A 20,410-nucleotide genomic window follows, 5' to 3' on the forward strand; every position below is an offset into this window, starting at 1 on the left:
CCAATCCTGCCTTCATCCAGTACCAGCTGACTGACTTTAGGCAAGGTTCCGCACCACTCCAAGCCTACCTTTCCCCATCTGTAGAATGGGATGATAACGCCTGCCGCTCTGTGTGCCAGGCATTACATGAGACAATGTATAGAAGGGTGCAGGACGATCTCAGGAAATGCCAGCCCTCTCTTGTCCCCCCAAATGTTTCCTTTAAGTTGCTTTCAAATTCCTGTAACCCAACTTAGCTGTAACTCTGCTCATTAGCCCTTCCATCACCCCTACCCTACTCCTGACTGGGTGTCCATTGTGGACTCTTCCCAAACCCACTTACTCCTCACTCCCTGACAACACAGAGGCCTCCTCCAACACTGAGCTGAGTAAGCTCCATGAGGAGTGTTCTCTCCAGATCAAAATACCCTCTCCTCCCGCCGCCGCCACCGCAGTGTGTCTCCTGTTCCTTCCTATCCGTGCGCCAGCTCTCACCCCTCAGCCTTGCTCAGGACACGACCCCATCAGTCATCTCCCCTTCCACTCCGCATCTTTAAAGTGGCCCTCCCTGCCACTCCAGCCTCTGATTAAGCTCGGTGGGTGCCACCATTAACCACCCACTTCTCTACCCTGCTCCCCACCCCACCTCCCGTCCTCTTTTACCACCAAGCCACCTCCTTCCATCTCTCTGGGGCATCTCCACTCAGCCTCCCTCCTCTGCCCCCCTCACTTTGACCTCTGGGCAAGGCAGAGACGGCACAGGCCCTCGGAAACGCTTGGGCAACTCTGGGCCAGGATTCTCCCTTCTGACACACACCTCGGCTGCACCCCTCCTGCAACCCATCTCCCCTCTATCCTCCGAGAGCATCCTGAGAGCCAGACTTCCACCTCTTTGCTGACTGAATGAGCTTGGGGGGGAAAAGTGACCCGCGTTCCTTGTTTTTCAGAGGAGAAAACTGAAGTCCCCAACTAACCTCCCCGAAGCATACAGCGGGTGGGCGAGAGAGCCCAGTACTCTTTTATCTCGGAATCACAGTGCTTCCTAAAGTTTCCGGCTCTCCGGAACTTCTTCCCTTCTTTTCTACACCCTTTCTCGGCCCTAGAAAAGCCCAGCCAGGTGCTTGTTAGCATGAAAACGTCCCTAATTAGTCTACATTTCCGCCCGGCTGGGTCAACCCCGCCGCCTGGGTCCCAGCCTCCGTTCCCGGCCTCCCCTGAGCCCAGGAGTCTCCGAGCACCTGCCCCGGGACGCCGCGGGCATTGAGCGCTGAGGCCCGGCCCCTGCTCCACCCCGGCCTGCCCAGCCCGCCCGGCCTGGGCTTTGAGCGCTGAGGCCCGGCCCCTCGCCCCCGGCTGCCGGGAGCCCGCGGCGCGCACGGCCCGAGCGTGGGAGGGGTAGGATTGACCTTGGCAAGAGGCAGCGAAGCCCTCAAAGGCCCCGGCCCCTCGCGGACGCTCCGGCGCCGGGGCTCCAGTTTCTGCTGCTACCATCTCTGTTTCTCGTCCAGCCAGGGCCCGGGGGAGGGGTGCTGGGAGGAGCCCGGCCCGACCCCCGGCAGCAGCGCTCGGCTGCCGGAGACCAGATCAGATGAGAATGTCTTCCTGCAAATTAAGCCTTCTCGGGACTCTCCATCCGGTGCCGGCAGCAAGCCGGGCGCGCGGGGAGCCAGTCCCGGGGGCGGCGGCGGCCAGGGATCCGCAAACCACCCTCCGTGCCCGCCTCCTCCCGCCTGCACTCAGGGTTGGAGGGTGGAACCCACCTACCCCGGCTCCCAGAAAGTGGGAACTCTTCTACCCTGCTCGGGACACTGAAGGTGTTCGAGCCCCCTGTCCCTCTCCTACCCGTTACCCGTGGGGAGAAACCTTCCTGGGCTCTAGAGGGGAGACCCCTGGGTTCCAGTCCCGGTTCGGCCCCCATGTAGCCGTGGTAATTGAACAATTGCTTCTCCGTTTCCCCAGGTGTAAATCAGGGGCGGTAGTACCCTTTGTGTTTGTTTCTCTTGAGGATTCCTGATCCGCAGGCGAAGCAGCTGCCGCAGTCCCAGTAGAGTGAGCCTCGGGTCCTACCCAGCTGCAACCCCCGAACTCTGGGACCTCCTCCCACTGCCACTGTTTGCAAATGTTAGCTCTCCCCGTTTTTCTGGGAAAGGGACTCTCCAATGGGTCCCTTGTAGCGTGTGGAACAGAAGAGGAGTCTGCAAGGGGTGTGAGACTTTTCGGGTGTATTTGGAAGAAAAAGAGGTAGGATTTTGGAACACAGAACTATCCTAGAAAAATACTAGACTCCAAGATTTTCTCCAGAAAAACAAAAAGGGATAATGAAAGAACTTCACTTTTCTCTGGCTGCCCTCTTATGGGCAATAAATCTCATTTTTGCTTAATAACTACTGTTATCCCCATTTTATAGAGAGGGAACTGAGGCTCAAGTGATTCCTCGAGATTACAGAAGGGTTTAAACAATGGAGTTCCAGGTTTAACACAGCTCCTCATTCCAAATCCTGGGCTCTTTGCTCTTCTATAATGTCTTTGGACATGACTATTTGTGCTATTTATAGTTTCTGCACTTATCACTTTTTCCCTAAGTATTGGTGAATTAAAAAAAAAAAAAAAAGACTTCAGCCTGCTTTAACTCTAAGAACACAAAAGGGAAAGTGTGTGTCTGCACTTGCATCTCGGTTCAAAATACCAGGCAGGGTGTTGGGGTGGGGTGGGGAGGGGTGGAGTGGGCAGAGTGGTGGGAGTAGAGATCCCAGGAGCTGGAGTGGCAGGACATCTAGAAAAGACCCTGGGATCCCCTCTGGCTCTAACCATGAAGAGTTGTTGACTCAAATACAGCCTCTCCCACACTTCCCACACTGGGGATCCAGGTCAGTGGGCAAGTGCCCAGCCCCAAGCCTGCCCAGCCCTGTAGTGCAAAGGATGCTTGGCCCAGAGGTGGCCCAGCACTACCCCCTTGGGGATATCTGCCTGGCAGCCAGGGCGGGCGGGATGCACCTCCGGGAGGACAGACAGAAAGGCATTCAGGGGTTGAGACGGGGAGAGACAAAGGTGGGGAGGAAGCACTGGTATGAGAGGGAGAGCCAGGAACCCAGAGGGGGAACAAGGGAGCTATTCAGAGTTAGAAAGGGGAGGTCGCTGGGGAGAGAAAAGACAGAGAAAGAGGGGAGAAAAGACAGACAGACCGACAGGCAAAGGGGTGGTGGGTAAGAAAGGGAGGAGACAAAGAGCAGAGGGGGAGAGTGAAGAAGTGACAAAGATGGGCAGAAAAGAGACAAAAGAGAGAGAAAGGGAGAAGGAGAAGAGAGATGGAGAGACAACAAAAAGAGGAGAGGAGAAAGGAAGAAGGGGAGGGAAGAAGGAGTGGGAGAGGAGACGCGGGCGGGGGGCGGTGAGGCCGCGGGGCGGCGGGAAGCGCGGGGAGAGGGAGAGGAAGACGGAGACCGTGAGCTCGACGCGGAGGGCTGCGGGGCCGGTGGGTGGGACCATGTGCTAAGCCTTTTCTTTCTCTTTTTGGGGTGGGCGGCGGATCTCCGCCGAGATAACCCAGCCAAGCCCCCTGCCCCGCGTCCCAGCGAGGGGCCGCAGCTGTATAAATACCAGGGGTGGGGGAGCGAGGCTGCTGCCCAGGGGTCAGCGACACCGGAGAAGGCTTTGCTGTCATTAGCTAATTGAGCCCCAGATGTTAAGAAAAGGTTACGTCCTCCTCCGGAGAGTTTTTCTTTTTAAACACTTTACACAGATTCCCCGGCCAAAATGGCCCGGAGGCGCCGAATTCCCCCCCATCAACCCCCCACCCCACGCCGCAACCCTTCCCCGCCCCCAGCCCCTCCCTTCGCCCCGCCCCCTAGGGCCCCAGCGCCCCCTACCCCATACCCCACCCGCCCCCGACCCGGCTCCCCGAAGCCGCCAGCCGCCGCTGCTGCCCTTGTAATCCAAGTGGCCTGCCCGGAGGCGCGGCGGGGACCACCGGCGGCGGAGCCAGCCCCCAGCCCAGGCCGCCGACTGGGAGGTCAGCCCGGAGGGAGGGCGGCTGGGGAGCGGGGGACCCCGGGGAGAGGGGCTCTCAGACTCTTAATCCCCCTGAAGGTTGCAGATCAAAGACGCTGGTACCGAGGCAGAGGCGGTGCGGGTGGGGGTGGGGGCCTGGCTGGGGCTTCAGACTTCCCCTTGCTCTGTGGGCTGGGGCTCCCGGGCGGAGGACCCCAGGCTGCCAGCTCCAGGGGAGGAGGCTCCGGCTGCGGGTTGAGGACCGCAGGCCTGCGGGAAAGTTGCCCAGGCGCCCCCACAGGGCCTTCACGGAACTTGCCCCTCCCTGGAGCTGAGGAGGGGTGTTTGTCCCAGCCACTCCCAGGGAACCAAACAGCAGCACGCCAGGCACTAGATACATATTATTTCATTTATCCTCCACAAAACCCAATGGGGTTTTAAATTGCTGTTCTTCTTAGTTCATAAATGAGGAAACGGGCTTCTAAAAGGTTAAAGTCGCTGGCGCAAGGACACACATCGCTAGAAAGTGGCGAACTGGGGTTCCCCAGGGCTCGAGGCACTAACCCGCTCTTTCCCTCACTGCTCTCCTCCAGCCCCTCTACCGCTCCTCTCCCATTCTCTTCCCCTATCCTCCCAGGCTCCTTCCGCCCACAAGAAGGGATCCGCCCACCTGTGGCCCTGGCAAGTGGGGGAGGGGGCGTGGGGGAACAGCGGGGTGCCAAGGGCGTGGCCAGTGTGGCAACAGCTACCGGCAAAATGTGCGGGATGGGGCTGGGCAAGCATGTGCCTGGGTTGAATCCCAGCTGAAAGAATGTTCACGTTGCCCCTGCCCCAGAGGTGGGGCTCCCTGCTCAGAAAAGAACCAAGCAAGTCAGAGCTGGAAGAGGCCTTCAAGAAGACCTGATCCAACCTCTTGTTTGACAGATGAAGCTGAGCCCCGGAGCCGAGCCGAGCAGCATCCTTCCCAAGATGACAGAGCTCATGGTGGCCCTGCAAAAGTGAACCCAGGCCTTCGCTGGGTTCCTACTTTGTGGCCCGCACCGGACGAGCTCCACACATGTGATCATGTCTAACCCTGCAGCTACACTGGGAGGTGGAGATTAGCGTCTCCATTCTAGAGGCTTGGAGGTTTGGAGGAGCTCTGTGTTCCCGAGGTCTCCCAGGGAGAAAGCAGGAAGCGGTAGAGCTGGCTTTGAGCTCAGGTACTCCTAATGACTTCCCTTTCCATGCCCCCAGAATATTTGGGCTAAGAGTGGACATTGAGGGATGGAGAGCCCATCCCGTGCTCAGTAGCTCTAGAGACACAAGGTGACAGGGGGTGCTGGCTGGGAAAATCCCATCCTCAGCTTTAGTCTAGACCAGCTCTCTGTGCCCTCCCTAAAGTGGCCCAAATATTGAGGTCTTTCTCAAACTCCCTTCTTAGAGGGTCAGTGGGAGGGGGAAGACAAGGTCAGTGGGAGGGAGAACACAAGGTGGTTAGGGGCCTTCTCAGCTGTGAGGGTCTGGAGATGCAAGAGAGGGCTTCATCCCCGGGTTCCCTCTGATTGCCTACCTGAGGTTCAGCTCAGAAGGTGATCACGTCCTAAGGCTTGGCCGCCCCACTCCAACCATACCTGGCTTCGGGGGGCAGTCCCACCCCAGCCACACAGACTGACTCCAAAAGCTTCATCCTCATGCCTCATCCCCTTCCTGACCTCCTTCCATGGTCCTGACCTATCTTTTCTTAGCTTCCTACTGACTCTATTACACTCATCATCCACAAAGGTTTTCAACAAATTTTGTCAAGTACCTGCTATGTGGAACATTACAGGCCCTGGGAATCCACCGGAAAGCAGACGCGCCTTTGGTGCTTGTGGTCCAGCAGGAAGACAGAATTTTCTTTTCTTTTCTTTTCTTTTTTTTTCTTTTCACAGAGATAGACACAGTGAGAGAGGGAACACAAGCATGCAGAATGGGAGAGGGAGAAGCAGGCTTCCCACTGAGTGGAGAGCCCGGTGTGGGGCTTGATCCCAGGACCCTGGGATCATGACCTGAGCCGAAGGCAGACGCTTAATGACTGAGCCACCCAGGCACCCCAGGAAGACAGAATTAACTAAATAGATGTGTAAATAAATTTATCGTTACAAATTGGTGTTGTGTAGTAAAGTGGTGGGTGCTTTGAGAAGTTACAGCAATAAGTAGTTTGTATGTGTGGGATGACCATTAAGACAATAGAGGCTAAAAATTATTACTATTATTACTAATAATCACCCAAACAGGCAAGCTAAGGCCACTGCTCACTGGCAATCATGCCTTTACACCACCTGTAATTCTATAGTGGGTCTCTTGTCCTTCCCCAGTGGTGACCACCCAGTGTGTCCCAGAGGGCCCAGCTAATGATGTGGGAAGGAGTGGGGTGATTAGATGGTGGCCCCAGTGCTAACAGTCTCCTCAGCTAGCCAGCTCAGGATTGGGGAGGGCCCCACCCAGAGGTGGTGAGGAGGCTGGGAGAGAGAGGGTTTGCCCAGCAAGTCAGGGATGAGGCCAGAGACCGGGAGCACTGGGGGAGAAGGGGACAGTAGGCCTCACTGATGAGTGTGTAAAAGTCTGGCATCACCCCAGGGAAAAATCCCTCCTGCTCTGACCTGGTACTCCCATCCACACTCACCCGTGCGCTCTCCCTGACTCTTTGGGAAAGGGCAGGTCCAGCATGCAAAAGCAGAGTAGAGCTGGCCAGGGCCTGTCTTGAGGTCAGACAGCCTTGCCCTCAAATCCCACATCAGCCCAGTCTCTGACTGGGTGACCTCAGGCAAGGCACTTGGTATCCCTGAGCCTCCTGACCCCTGACCCCTCTCTGTTCTGTGAGGAAACACAAGCCTCTGCCATGGGGGCTGTGAGGAGTTGAGGAACTCAGGTACGGAAAGCCCTGAATACCGTACCCAGCCCATAGTTCACCATGAATAGAGGACGGCTGTCACTCTGATTATATAACCCGATAATTAATATATAATGGTAATAAAAGAAACCTCACTCATGCCCTCTGGGCTCCCACCTGGTTTCCTGAGCCTCTCTGGGAGGTCACTTGCAGTTGGCCTCCTGTGAGGAGGAGTTTTACAAGTCTGTGAAAATCGTCTCAGGGACCCCAGAACCTCCTGAGGTCCAGGCAAGACACACAGTAGGTATTCAGCACTGACTGCAGTAGGTGGGGCAAGGTGGGGAAGAAAAGCCTAGAAGCCCCAGTCTGTGCTACTGGGGGTGGGCACAGGGCCTCCTGCCTTTGCAGCCCAGGCTCTCTGACTATAGGGCTGGCCAGCCCACCTTCGTGGGGAGCCCTACAGTCTACACTGTCCCAGCTCTCCATACTTCAGAGGCCCGAGGGATGGGCTGGACAGGTCTGGCCTGGTTGAGACTTCCCAGCCAGCTGGGGAAAGTCAAAGCCACAGCCAGTGTGCGAGTTCAGCCTCTGCAGGGCACCAAGTACACCTGGAACCCATTAAGCCTGGCCAGGCCCTTGTTCCCTCTTGGCATAAATAGAGTGAAGAATTTGTTTTGACTACTTCAAATTGTGCAGATTTTAGGGCCTGAGAATTGCAAGTCCCCAGGGCCCTGATGGACAAACAGACCAAGAGACAGAGGGTTGAGGCAGCAGGAAGAGAGTCTGGTCTCGTCCTGTTCCTTGTGACTATCTCAGCTTAGATGGGCCTCTGATACCGGTCATCATGGCCATGCCCATGGATCGTGTGCATGCTGCCACTTCACACACCCTCTCTTCTCAGAAACCATGCAAGGTAGAAATGAGAACCCCTGACTTCTAGGGGAGGAGGGCCAGTGACTTGCCCAAGGTCACTGGGCTAGTAAGTGGCAGGTCTTGATTCTATACCAGGCTTGTCTGATGTCAAGGCCAGTAGAAGTCTTTCCAGGGATCTCTAAGACTACAGGGGTTTGGGGTAGGGCTCCGGGCCCCTGTCAGGAACATGAGGCTCACAGAGCTGATGTGGTTCTGTCCCTCACCCCAGTCAGAGGACAGGGATCTGAACTTCAGTGCTAGGCTCCCTCTCCCAAGTTACCAGCCCCTGATCTCAACTGCCCCAGGAGTTGTGCCCCCCAGGTCAGGGTTGGGTTGACCTTGGCAGAAGGGAGAGTCTGTGTGCCCTGGGCTGCCGCCAAGACCTCATGAAATGAAAAGGAACGTTGTCCTGTCCCACACAGGGCCCATTCTCTGAACACTCTTGAGCCAGCCTGGCCCCCGTGGACCAAGACCTGATCCCTCTGTGCCCGCTATTCATAGATCACGGAAGAGCATCCGTGGCCAGGGGCAGGGCCTTAGAAGTCCCTAGGCACAGCCATAAAGTTTACAGTTATGGAAACTGAGGCCCCAGGAAGGGAGGGACTCCCTCAAGGGCACCCAGTAAGCTAATGGCAGAACAAAGACTTAAACCCCATCTCTTTCTTCCTAGGCCTGAGCCTTTTCTCCAGGACCCCAGGCTTCACCCCAAATAGGCAATCCTCCCTTACCTCCCTCCCTCATGGAGACATCCACAGCTATGCTCCGACGGCCTTTTCACTCCCCTGGAAGTACTGGCCATATATACTGGTTGGATTCTCCATTTTTAATCATCTCAGCTACCCAACCTACAAGGGGCTACCTTGTGAGGTAATGAGTGCCCTATCCCTGGGACTGGTGAAGCAGAGACTGGATGACCACCTGCTAGGGAGGTTGTAGAGTGAGGGACTTGTCTGAGAAATGGTCTCTCTAGACAGTCCCAGCTGACCTGGCTGATCTCCTCACAGCCCTGGGGTGCCCCAAGTGACAATGAGGCCTCGTAAAAGCATGGGGCCCCGTGGGGCTGGCATCTAGTATAGGAGACAGATTTGTGAAGGTACTCTCTTTACAAAGATACCCAGAAGCCATCCCCTCTCCTCCAGCTTCTCACACTTCCTTCACCATGGGGAAGCCCACACCTCAGACAACAGTAGTCTGGTCCTCACCCGAGCCTCGTGGCAAAGTCCATGCCCTCTTTGGCCTCTGATTCCATTGTTCCCTGCATCTCAGGACACAGTCCCTTGAAGCTGCATCAGTGTATGAAATTCCAGAGGAAAGCAAGGCCTCCTGGGAAAGGGGAACCCCAGCTAGATGTTTCAAGAGGGAATCAGACCAGCCCCCTCCCCACTCACCCCAAGCCATTCCCTTGGTGTGGCCCAGCCGAGTGGGTCTGTTCAGACTCCGGAGTAGGGGCCTAAAGTAGCCCATACAATGCCTGTCCACTCCCTAACAAACCACATCTACCCTCCAGAGATTCCTGAGATCTAGAAAAGGAGGTTAGCCTGCCAGTGGGCCAGGGGAGCTTAGGGCAGAAGTTGGGTTAGTCAAAGATGGTTTCCTAGGAAATAATAAAATGTAATGGCAAATAAAATATTTTCTAGGGGCACCTGGGTGGCTCAGTGGGTTAAGCATCTGTCTTCAGCTCAGGTCATGATCCTAGGACCCTGGGATCGAGCCCAGCATCGGGCTCCTTGCTCAGTGGGGAGCATTCTCCTTTTCCCTCTGCCTGTCACTCTCTCTGCTTGTGCATTTCTCTCTATAAAAAAAAAAAAAAAACTAAATAAAATCTTAAAAGAAAAAATGAATTCCTTTTGCTGGTTGAAATATCTAGATTTCTGATAGTGGGGATCTGTTTGAAACAGGGTGAGGCCCAAGTCCAGCAGGGACCCAAGGGCAGCACATAGGGATCCTAAGGGGCTCTGACAGTATCACAGGGATCCAGATGGGGTGCAGTGGGAGGCAGGAAGGGGACATTGTGAGGACCCAGAGGGGAAGGCCAAGAAAATGTCATGCTGGATGCCTGTAGGAGGAGGCCCATGACTGGCAGGACAGGGCGGGGTTAGGGCAGGGCAGCTGAACTTCTAGCACACGTTGCTAGCCACATTATGCTGGCTCGCCCCTCCATCGACACAGGTGTCCTGAGTGGGGCAGTGGCCAAGTGAGACTACAGCTCAGGAAAACCTGCCATGTCTAGAAGGATGAGTGGAAGCAGAATGGTGGCAAATACGGAGGGGGTGGGTCTATGAGGGCTTCTGTGTTTGGGAGCTGGGGCCCCTTGACCATTAGGAGCACTTGAGTAACAAAGGGAAGAGGCGATCCTTTGAAAGCCTGAGAGACATGCAAACACCCAAGAGGCAGACACAAAATCAACAGCCTTTGACTGAGACTCTGCCTTGCCAGTCACCCAACATACAAGGTCTCTTCACTCTCCTCACAGCCCTGAGAGGGAAGCATGATTATGCCCATTTGACAGATGCAGAAACTGAGGATAGGAGAGTTTGTGTGCCCCACCCAAGGCCAAAGGTATTAAAGGGCAGAGCCTAGACACCTAACTATGGTCCTGCCAGCTCTAGACCAACATTCCTCCCTCTGCCAAGCATTGAGAAAGGCTGTAGCTCAGTGTCAGGGGACTGGACCAAGCCCACATCCTCGTACACCTTAGGTGACCGAGGCCTGGAGAGGTGAAACAACGCGCCTCAAGTCACACAGCTTCTCAGCTTCTCCAGAGCTGAACCAGGACAGAATGCAGGGCAATAAAAGTGCTCTGAATGGCTGAGCAGAAGGGGGCCCCCACCTCACTGCCCCCATCAATCTGTCACAGCCATCCTGGTTCAGCTCCTGGAGTTGTGAAGTTGTTTTCTCAGACGCCTCCCCCGCCACACACACACACACACACACACACACACACACACACACACACCTGTTGTTTTGGGGGGCTTGAGGCAGGGCTCTCTGAGCAGGGTGCTGCCCCTCACGGCAGCCTTTCCTCCTCCACAGCCCATCGGATGGTCTGTGGCCCCCTCTCCTGCTGCAGCCCCTAAGGGACCTGGGGTCTCTGGTTTTTGTCAGGCCTGAGAGCTGGTGGGATTGATTTATGAGAGGAGCCCCTACCCCCATCTCACCCTGAGCCCTGGGTCCTCCTCCCCCTTCTCCTCCTCTTCCTCTTCCAACTCCTCCTCCCCTGCCTGACTGCCTGCTCAGTTTTCCACAGAGTCAGGATTTCCCTGGGGCTGGGGGCTCCAAGCCAAGAACAACACAAGACCGGTTCCCCCACCTCCCCTGCCCCTCCTATTCCCCTCTAGCTCACTCACCCGCCACAGTGGCCCCCCAGTCAGAGGAGGGGTTGAGAGTAGAGGTCCAGGCCCAGCCTCATCTCTAAGGAGGGGCCAGAAGCCCAGGTCCCTCCCATCCTGAGCCTTGACTGCTCCCCACTTCCCTCCCTCAGAAGCGCCTTTCTTCCAGGGTCCCCACTGGGGAGTGTGCAGACCAGGACTTTGCAAAACCACACTGGGGTGAGGGGAGGACAGAGAGAATTCTGAGAGCTCGGTGAGGTGGGGCGGGGGTGTCCAGAGTAGTGAACAAGACTTGAGACCCACACTCAAAGAGGGCAGGTCGGTGAAGACCCTTGGGAATCCATAGTGAGGGCAAAGCAGAGAGGACTCTGGGAGGGAAAAGGGCAGGGAGACCTCTGAAACGCCCACACTGGAGGTGGGTTGGAATAGGTTCTCCCGTTGGCTAGGGGGCTCTGATTCCTTCTCCACGGAGAAGGACTTGAGTCACAGAGGAGGAGGTGGGAACAGAAGGTAGGACAAGGGCAGACTCTAGCGTGATGGCGGTCGTTGGAGGAGCAGCAAGCCAGACAGACTCCAGGGTTGGGGTCAGAGAGGCAAGGATGGGGCAGGAGGAGGGTGGGGAGGGGTGTCATGGCTCGTGTCTGGGGTCCTGCTTCCGGCTGGCTCGGAGACTTTATTTGAACCCTTGAGGAGGTATAGAGATATGGGGGTATGGGGGTGGGGTGGCTGAGGAACCCTGTTTCCTCCCTAAGAAAAGGCCGAGACACGCAGACAGCCAGACACAAGGCTTCTCCTGAGAACAGAGCTTGGCGAACCCCTGCCTGCAGCTAGCCTTGGATGAGGAGCCTACTGTCCTGTGCTCGGCCACTCCCCCTCTCAGCCCCCGGCCCCTCCCCCTCCCCCATCAGACTAGGCCTTCATCCCTCTCCAGGCTGTGTGAACCCGGGTGACCCCTCCAAGTTTGCCCCTTTCACACAGCAGTTCCTTTGATGAGTCTCTGAAGGCTTCGGTTTTCCTCTGCAGCGAGCCCCTGCCTGGCCCCCACAGTGAACCAACCCCCCTGCTTCCCCTCCCCTCACTTCCGACCCATTGCTATCCCTAGCTCTGCCTGGGAAGAAGAGGCATTCCCCAGGCTGCCCATTTTGTAAGTCACACCTCAAAGGCTCAGCGATGGACTCCTTCCCACCTAGCCCTGTGTTGAGGGCCTCCTTGCATCCCGGGCTTAGCACAACAGAGGGGACTTAAAAGGGAAGTCGAAAATTTTCAGTGAGGACTTGGTAAGATGGGACGTCACAGGCGCCTCTCTGCTTCAGAGGTAGGGCGGGAACAGGGACAGGGGAGGGGCATCTAGGGTTATAGCCCGGCAGCCCTAGAGAGTGTCCCTGAGGTACTAGACAGCTTCCCTCCAGGACAGGCCAGAAGGGTGACTGTGGCACCTGACTTCTCCCTCCTGTGTCTCAGCAGGCAGCCCAGGGGACGCCAGGGGGATGGCTGCCCCCTCTGCCCATCACAGCCTGGTCTCTTGGGAACACACATCGGGAGTCCCGTCCGGCCCCTCCCCCTCAGCCTGGGCCCAGTGTCCTCTACTCCCCTCATTACCCCCCTCCCCCCAGGCCAAATCTGGCCAATTTGTTCTGAGACTGGGTTCTGGTTTCATAGCCTCATTTGAATGATTTCCAACCAGAATTCCTGCCTCCTCCTTTGCAAAACTCTGCCCTCCCATCCCCCAGCCTCCCTGCTGCTTGAGCTGCTGCCTCAGCCAAGGCTGGTGTAGAAGGAGAAGGATGGCCGTACCCTGCCCCATCTGAAATGACACAGGCCATCCCCCCTGCCCCTCTGGGCACTCCTGGCCTCCATATAGCTTGCAACCCCAGAAAGGAGACCCTGCAGGCTGGCCACTCAGAGCTCTGTCTCAGGCCTGAGACTGTGGGTGCTCGGGCTCTGCAGGCTGTCTCTTCTGGGAACTCGTCCCCCTACCTGTGCCAGGAGCAGACAATGTTCTAGATCTGAGCCCAGAGCCCAGCCCTGCCCACGATAGAGTTTAGTTGCCAAAACAGAGTGAATCCATCCTACTAACCCTCCCTGAGTGCCCCCAAACATATTCTCTAGCCCCCAGGAGCAGGAAAAGCTCTGTTTCAGATCAGAGAAAGGGTGTCAAGAGGAAGCTCCCCCTTATGCACAGCCAGACTTGTGAAAAAAATCCCAGGGAGCCCCCAGGGTGCTGTTCCATTCTTCCTATCACTTTTTCCCAACAGAGAGATCTGGCAGAGATTCTTTTCCTCGACCTCTTTCTGGAGGCTCTGCTCTGATCCAGAGTCAGAGCCCCTTGGGGTAAGTCAGAGCCCTCCGCCAAGAAGGTAGGTGAAGAAAATTCTTCCCTTTGTTTACCAAAGAGGGGTAGAGACCCAGAGAAGTTCAGCAACTTGTCTAAGGTCACACAGCAGGACGTCAGCCACAGCCACTTGACCCACAGGCTGCCACATCTACACCTCCCCCCCAACTGCTACGTCTGGGTCTGCCTGGAGGGCGCTCCTCCCCCCCACCCTGGGGGGCAGCTGAGCAACCACCGGGCAACCCCTCCCCTGGGAGGTAATCCTGGAGTTGGGTCCAACAATCTGTTCCACTGTTCAGGTGTGTCATTTCCTGAGCCCTCAGGTGGGGGCTGGAGTTGGGTATGGCCATGTTGGCAACTGTTCATCATCTTCATTTCATGCGTGCAGAACCGGGCCCCCAGCATGGAGCCATACGTGGAACCGGGAGCCCGGGCACTCCCCGTGCCACTACAGCCTCTCGCCTCCTCTTCTAGGCCCCCATGGTTTTCCTGTCTTCAAGGCCCTCTCTCTAAGGTATGTACCACTCTTATCAAGTCTCAGGCAGCCCAAGTTCAAACATAGGCTCTTTTACTAGACATGTGACCTTGGGTAAGTACTTTCTCTGAGCCTCAGTTTCCTTATCTGTAAAATGGGGCAATATTGTCTTCCTCCCAACCTCATAGGGCTGCTATGGGGATGAAACGACATAATAAGTCTAATACAAGACCTACTCATTCCCTTCTCCTCCCTTCATATGTCCTGCGTTGAAGCCCAGGGCAAGCCCAGTTTAGGAGGAGAAAGCATCTCTAGCAGAGTCCAAAGTCCAGCTCTTCAATATCATAGACATCTCTGAAACCCAAGGCAAGATTCCCAGCCTCTGTTCTTCTATCTGAAAACATAAACACAGCAGAGATCAAATGAGACAAGGGAAGTGAAATAAAGCAATGGGAAGGGAAGGGTACAAACACCAGTTTCTGGCTTCCTTTAATCCCTGTGGCCCACACTGAGGTCTGGCTGTGGGAGAAGGCCCTTTCCTGGGTCAGGGAGGAACTCTCTCCCTCTCTTTCCTCCCAGGGCCATTCGAGGGTCTCCACAACAAGCAGCCCTTTTTTGTTAAGCACCGAGCTGAGCCGAGTGCTCTGCCTACTGGCGCCTGGCCCAGAAAAGGAGGCTCAGGAGCTTTGGGGAGGGTCTCCCCTCCTCTGGGGTTCCAAGGCGAGCTCTCCTTGCACCCTGCACCCTGACACTCTTTCTTTCTGCACAGGCCTTTGAAATCTCCAGGGACCTGAGTTTGTGGGGACAGGAAACAGGACAGAACTTCTCAAGGAGTTTCCTATGAGGCTATGCTGGTGCCCAGAATCCATGGGGACCCCAGACCCATGATGTAGTCATCCCCCAAACTCACGCTTCTTCCTAAACAGACACAGGACAAAGGTTCCTGAGTTTATCTTTCCCCAGAAAAAAAAAAAAAAAATCTATGTACTTCATTACCTCTTGAAAGCATTTTGTTAATCGCCTACTATGTGCCACACAATCTCTTTGCATCATCTTCATCTTCTCAATGATCATGTGAGGTGGATGTTATTTAGTTCCCTTTACAGATAAGGAGACTCAGAAAGGCTAAGTGAATTGTCCAAGGTCACAGTTCCCACTTAATAGAGCTGCGGACTTAGCATCCATGCCTTCAGAGGTGGATACCGTCTTCAGACTCAGCCAGGCCTTATTCCCTCCAGTCTGCCTGGATACTCCTTCTTCCCAAAACCCCTTCTCTGCTTGAGAATAGATATGGCTGGCCTGCCAGCCCCACAGAACACACCTCTCCCTGACACTGTGCCCCTAACACTTTCTGTGATGCCTGTTAATTTCCCATTCTAGTAACAACCTTCCAACCCTGGCATCTGCTTGGGCCCTGGGGCTCCAGGGTTAGGCCTATTAAAGACACAACAGGGGATAGAGGGAGGAGCTCTCAATCACCACTTGCCTTTTCCCTGGCTGGTTGTTTCCCTGGACATCAAGATTGAAGAGTAGGAAAAGAAACAGCATGGCTGGAATCCATTCCAGAATGTCTCTGTACTTGGGGATGAAGGTAGATAGGTGAGGACCAGGCTTTGATGCCTGGTTAGGGATTAGGGGAGTGGTGGGTAGGGCAGGACAGATTCTATATACCAATATGGAAGAAATGGTCAGGAGAAGGCATAGATGTATCTAAGGGGAAAGTGTAGAAGTCATAATTTGTGTATTTTCTTGTTCTCTTTTATGGCCCTAAATATAAGAATTCATTCCTCTATCCATCCATTTGACCACCTAAACATCCACTCATCCATCCAACCATCCATTCATCTAATCATTCAACCATCTAATCATCCAGTTGTCTTCCATTCACTTATCCTCTCATCCATATACCCATTGTCCACCCATTCATTCATCCTACCATTCACCCATCTTTCCATTCACCTTCATTTATCTAATCATCCATCTATTCACCCATTCAGCTAGTTCTCCAACTTCTCTTCTATGCTTGTGTATCTATTAGATTTTCCATCTCTCTATTCGTCCTTCTATCCACTCATCCATTCACCCATTCTTCCATCTATTCATGTACTCATCCATCCATCCATCCATCCATCCATCCATCCATCCATCCATGCATTTTCTCACCCATACACATGGTTGCATATCCTTTCATCCAGCCACCCATCCAGCCACATGTCCATTCATCTCTTCATTCACCTACCCATCACTCATTCACCCAACTATTCTTCATTTGTATATCCATTCACTTATTTATTCATATTTCCATCTATCCTTCCATTTACTTTCTCAACTACCCATTCATTCACCCATCCATTCACACCATCCATGGATGAATGAATGTACGTACATGCATACACATTTTACTCCACCCATCAATACATTCGCCTATTAACTTATTTATATGGAATTAAATAACCTAATAAAGTTCTCAGCACAGTGCCCAACACAGTAAATGTTCAGTAATGGTACTCATAGTAGACATTCTTATTTTAAGATTTTATTTGAGAAGCAGAATAGTGTGGGAGTAGGAATCAGTTCTGAAGCTAGACTACCTGGATTCAAATCTTGGCTCTGGGTCTGTCACTTACTGGTTCTGTAAGTGGACAAGTTACTTGGATAAGTTACTTAATTTCTCTTAACCAAGCTTTCCCATCTGTGAAATGGAAATAAGAGTACATTTCAACTAAGAGTTGGAAATGGAGAGCTGTCCTAAAGATTAAATGAATTACTAAATGTAAAACACTAAGAATGGTGCCCTGCACACCATAAGCCCTCCACACATAGCTATTACTATCCATTCATCCCACAGGCATTACCGAGCCCCCATCTTGCACCAGACCCAGGCCCATCTTCCTGGGAAACATGCCTCATAAAGATGTGATTATCTTTCAAGGAGCACACAGCAAGGCAGAGAAGGCAAACAGCAACACTGACCGTGTAGCATGATGAGAGCTTTCAGAGAGCCAGGAAGGATGCCTGTAGGAGCAGTGAGGGGGCATTCCCCACACGCCCACCTCGGTCTGTTCTCTTCACTCTATAACTCCTGGAGGACATCTCACCCACTCTCTGAACTTCCTCCCCGGCCTCCGTGCTCAGACCTCACTCCTGAGCTCCAGGTCCACACATACAGTGGCTTACTGGGCAGTTCTCCTTGAAAGTTTCAAACTGAACCCATTGTTGGCCTTCACACTGTTCTTCTTATACCTTCTGATTCTATAAATGGTGCCAACATACATCTAAGTGCCCAATGTTCAGAATCACCTGGGCTCAGACTTCTGCTTCTTTCCTCCCATATCCTGCCAGTCACTAAACATGTTGCTTCTTACCTCTGCAAGATCCCTAACACCTGCCTCCTCCTTGTCATCTCTACAGCACCTCCTCCTCACCCCGTCTCCACCTAGGGCTTTATTACCCTTGACCTACACCGTGGCCTCCTCCCCTGCCTTCCTGCTGCCATCACTGTGTCCTCCCGTGTATACCACACCTGTCTCACCTCACTTCCCATGACACTGTTCTCATGATGTCACTCAAAAGCCAACAGTGACACCTGGAATATTTCTGTGTCACCCTGTCACTTGTCTTTCTCCTCCACTGGACCATAGGCTTCTTGAGGGCAGCCCGCTCATCTCCCTTGCCTGAGGTTCAGTGCCTGGCAAAGAGGAAATCTCAACAGGTGTTTGTGGAGCATTATTTTAGTAAACTAGGAGGTGAGAATGGGAGAAGGTGTAACTGGGGGCTCTCGAGTAGTACAGGAAAGTCTGCACCAGCTGTTATCAGAGAATTGTGTTAAAAACTCACAAAACAAAAAAGGGATTGGTCACAGAGGTTGCAGTGGTGATGTCTGGGAGTGAGAATAGCCCAAGCTGGGTAGGGAGAGAAGTGTACCCCAGAAGACCCCCAGGTAGGGGACTGGGGACCAGAGATTTCAAAACTGGGCAGACAGGAGGAAGTGGTGGGAGCCTGGGGCATCAGACTTCCAATCTTGGAGATGGTTAGATGATAACAAGGGTCCCTGTGTAGCTCAATGTGATGTTGGAGGCCAATTGGGAATGAACATAGCTGGGGAGGTGGGTGCCTGGCTGGCTCAGCCAGTAGAGCATACACTCCTGATCTTGGGGTCGTGAGTGTCGGACCTACACTGGGCATGGAGCCTACTTTAGAAGAAGAAGAAGAAGAAGGACGACGACAAAGATCACTAGAGGTGAGAAGTCAAGCTAGACCTGAGAAGAATCTGGTGGGCCAGGTACCAAGTCCCAGAAGAAACCTGACTGTGAACATGAGGCTCAGGAAAAACGGAGGAGGTGAGGATGGGTCAAAGGGAGCCTACGGGAAGACTCAGTGGTGGAGGTGGCTTCAAAGGTAAGTGGAGAGGAAGCTGGGAGAACAGTACAGGGGAGCGGTGCAGGCAGGAGTGGCAGGGTGTGTGGGAGGCCGTGGTGTCTGGGGAAAGCCAGTTTCTGTACCCCTCACATTCCTGCAGACACACCCTTGCCTGGTCCCTCCAGGCCACTACCACCTCTCTCACCTGCCCCACGTTCAGTGCCCAGAGAAGGGATAGGGGTTTGGGAGAATTGTCTCCTGCTTCTCCTTTTCCCGTCACAGCAAGACAAAGTGGGCAACGGGGTCTTCCCCAGGCCCCAGTGGTCAGGGTCAGGGCAGCCACCTCTGGGCTGATGTCACAGCAGGCCTTCAGCCAGATCCTGAGTCTGTTTTCATTCCTGCTCCATGAGATGGGAATAATTAATGAGAAACAGAGAGGGGCAGGGAGGAAGAGTGGAGGGACAGAACTGCTTGCCTGTCAGACCTGCACCCCACCCTGAGGTGGAACCCTATGTATTCCCGGACTGTACTCCAGACTGATGCCTTTAGGGCCTGGGGCCTGGCTCTCCTCTCTCTCCTTCCCTCTCTGAGAAAGGAAAGCTTAGGTGGCCCTTGTCCATGTGTGCAGAGCCCCCTCCTTGGGGCAGAGGGAGTGTCATTTTGAAGTGGCTCAGGAAGGGCCTGGGTATGCCATCTAGAAGCAGGACTTCTAGGTTCCCTGAGGCCCTCTCCCAATGTAGCCTGATGCAGTGGGGAGAGCACCGAATAGTAGACAGGTTAGGTCCAATCCAGATCTCGGCTTTGCCACTGACTTGCTCTGCTACCTCAGGCAAGCCAGGTATCCTTTCAGAGCCCTTCTGCAAAAATGGGGATAGAACCCATCATGTACTCAGAAATTCTTGTGGACAAGCGTGCCTTGCAGCAGGGAAGAGGTAGAGCAGAGGGTTACAGGAGTAACTACTGGGATCAGGTGCCCAAGACTGGCCCTCTGGGCTGTGAGAAGCAGCCAACCTAGCTGAGGATGAATTAGGAGGAAGGGAAGGCTTAGTCAACTTCATATGTCCATGACCTTCTTCCTTCCTCCTCCTCTGAGTTAGGATGGCCTTTGTGCCCCTAGACTGCCTTACTCGTGTGAGTCCCAGGACTTTTGCATATACTGTTCCCTTCTCGCCTCCCGCTAACCTTTAAGAGTCCCCAAGGCTTAACTTAGGTTGTCTTTTCAAGCAGCCTTCTTTGACAGAATTTCCAAGCTGAGTCCCTTCCTTACAATGCCTGGGGCTTACCTCGCTATAGCACTTACCATACCATATTGTATTGGCTGATTCATATAACCGTGATCCCCTCTGAGCTGTGGTACCTCCAGAGAGTAGGAGCTGTAGCTGGTTCACCTCCGTATCCTCAACTCCATATACTGGGACTGGCATATGGAAGGGCCCAACTGAATAAATGAATGAGGGATGGAGGGAGTGAACGCAGATATACTCAGTCAGTTACCAAAAGGTTAAAGGGACTTGGTTGGTAATGGGGGCCCCGGCTCCCCCTCCTGCATACCAGATAACTGGTTAGAGGACCCTCAGCCTGGCCCAAGACTATGTCAGGTCTTTAGAGCTGTGCTTCGGTCCCACACCCATTAATATTTACCTTGACTTGTAATTTTACACATTTCTTTGTACGATTATATAAATAGCATCCATGTCCCTAATAGACTGAGCTGGTTGAAGCAGGGGCTGTCTCTATTTTTGCTCATCACAAATTCCTAGTGCCCAGCACAACACATGGCACATAGTAGATATCCAGCAAATATTCAAAGAATGAGTGAATATTGGAGAGAAGGATCACTCCACCCCCAGCCAGACCCGGGATCAGTGTACTAAGGAGAGAAATGCAGGGGCGCCTGGGTGGCTCAGTGGGTTAAAGCCTCTGCCTTCAGCTCAGGTCATGATCCCAGGGTCCTGGGATGGAGCCCCGCATCAGGCTGTCTGCTTCAGCAAGGAGCCTGCTTCCCCTTCTCCCCCTCTCTCTGCCTACTTGTGATCTCTGTCTGTCAAATAAATAAATAAATAATCTTTTTTAAAAAATGCAGGAACCAAGTTCCCTCTACAACTTGCTGCATTCTCTATCCCTGAAGTTTCTGCACCCTCACTGCCTTCAAACCATCCAGACCCCAGCAGCCCCATCCCAGG

This window comes from Enhydra lutris, unplaced genomic scaffold (genome assembly GCF_002288905.1).
Source record: "Enhydra lutris kenyoni isolate GAN:26980312 unplaced genomic scaffold, ASM228890v2 scaffoldscaffold2, whole genome shotgun sequence".
NCBI lineage: Eukaryota > Metazoa > Chordata > Mammalia > Carnivora > Mustelidae > Enhydra > Enhydra lutris.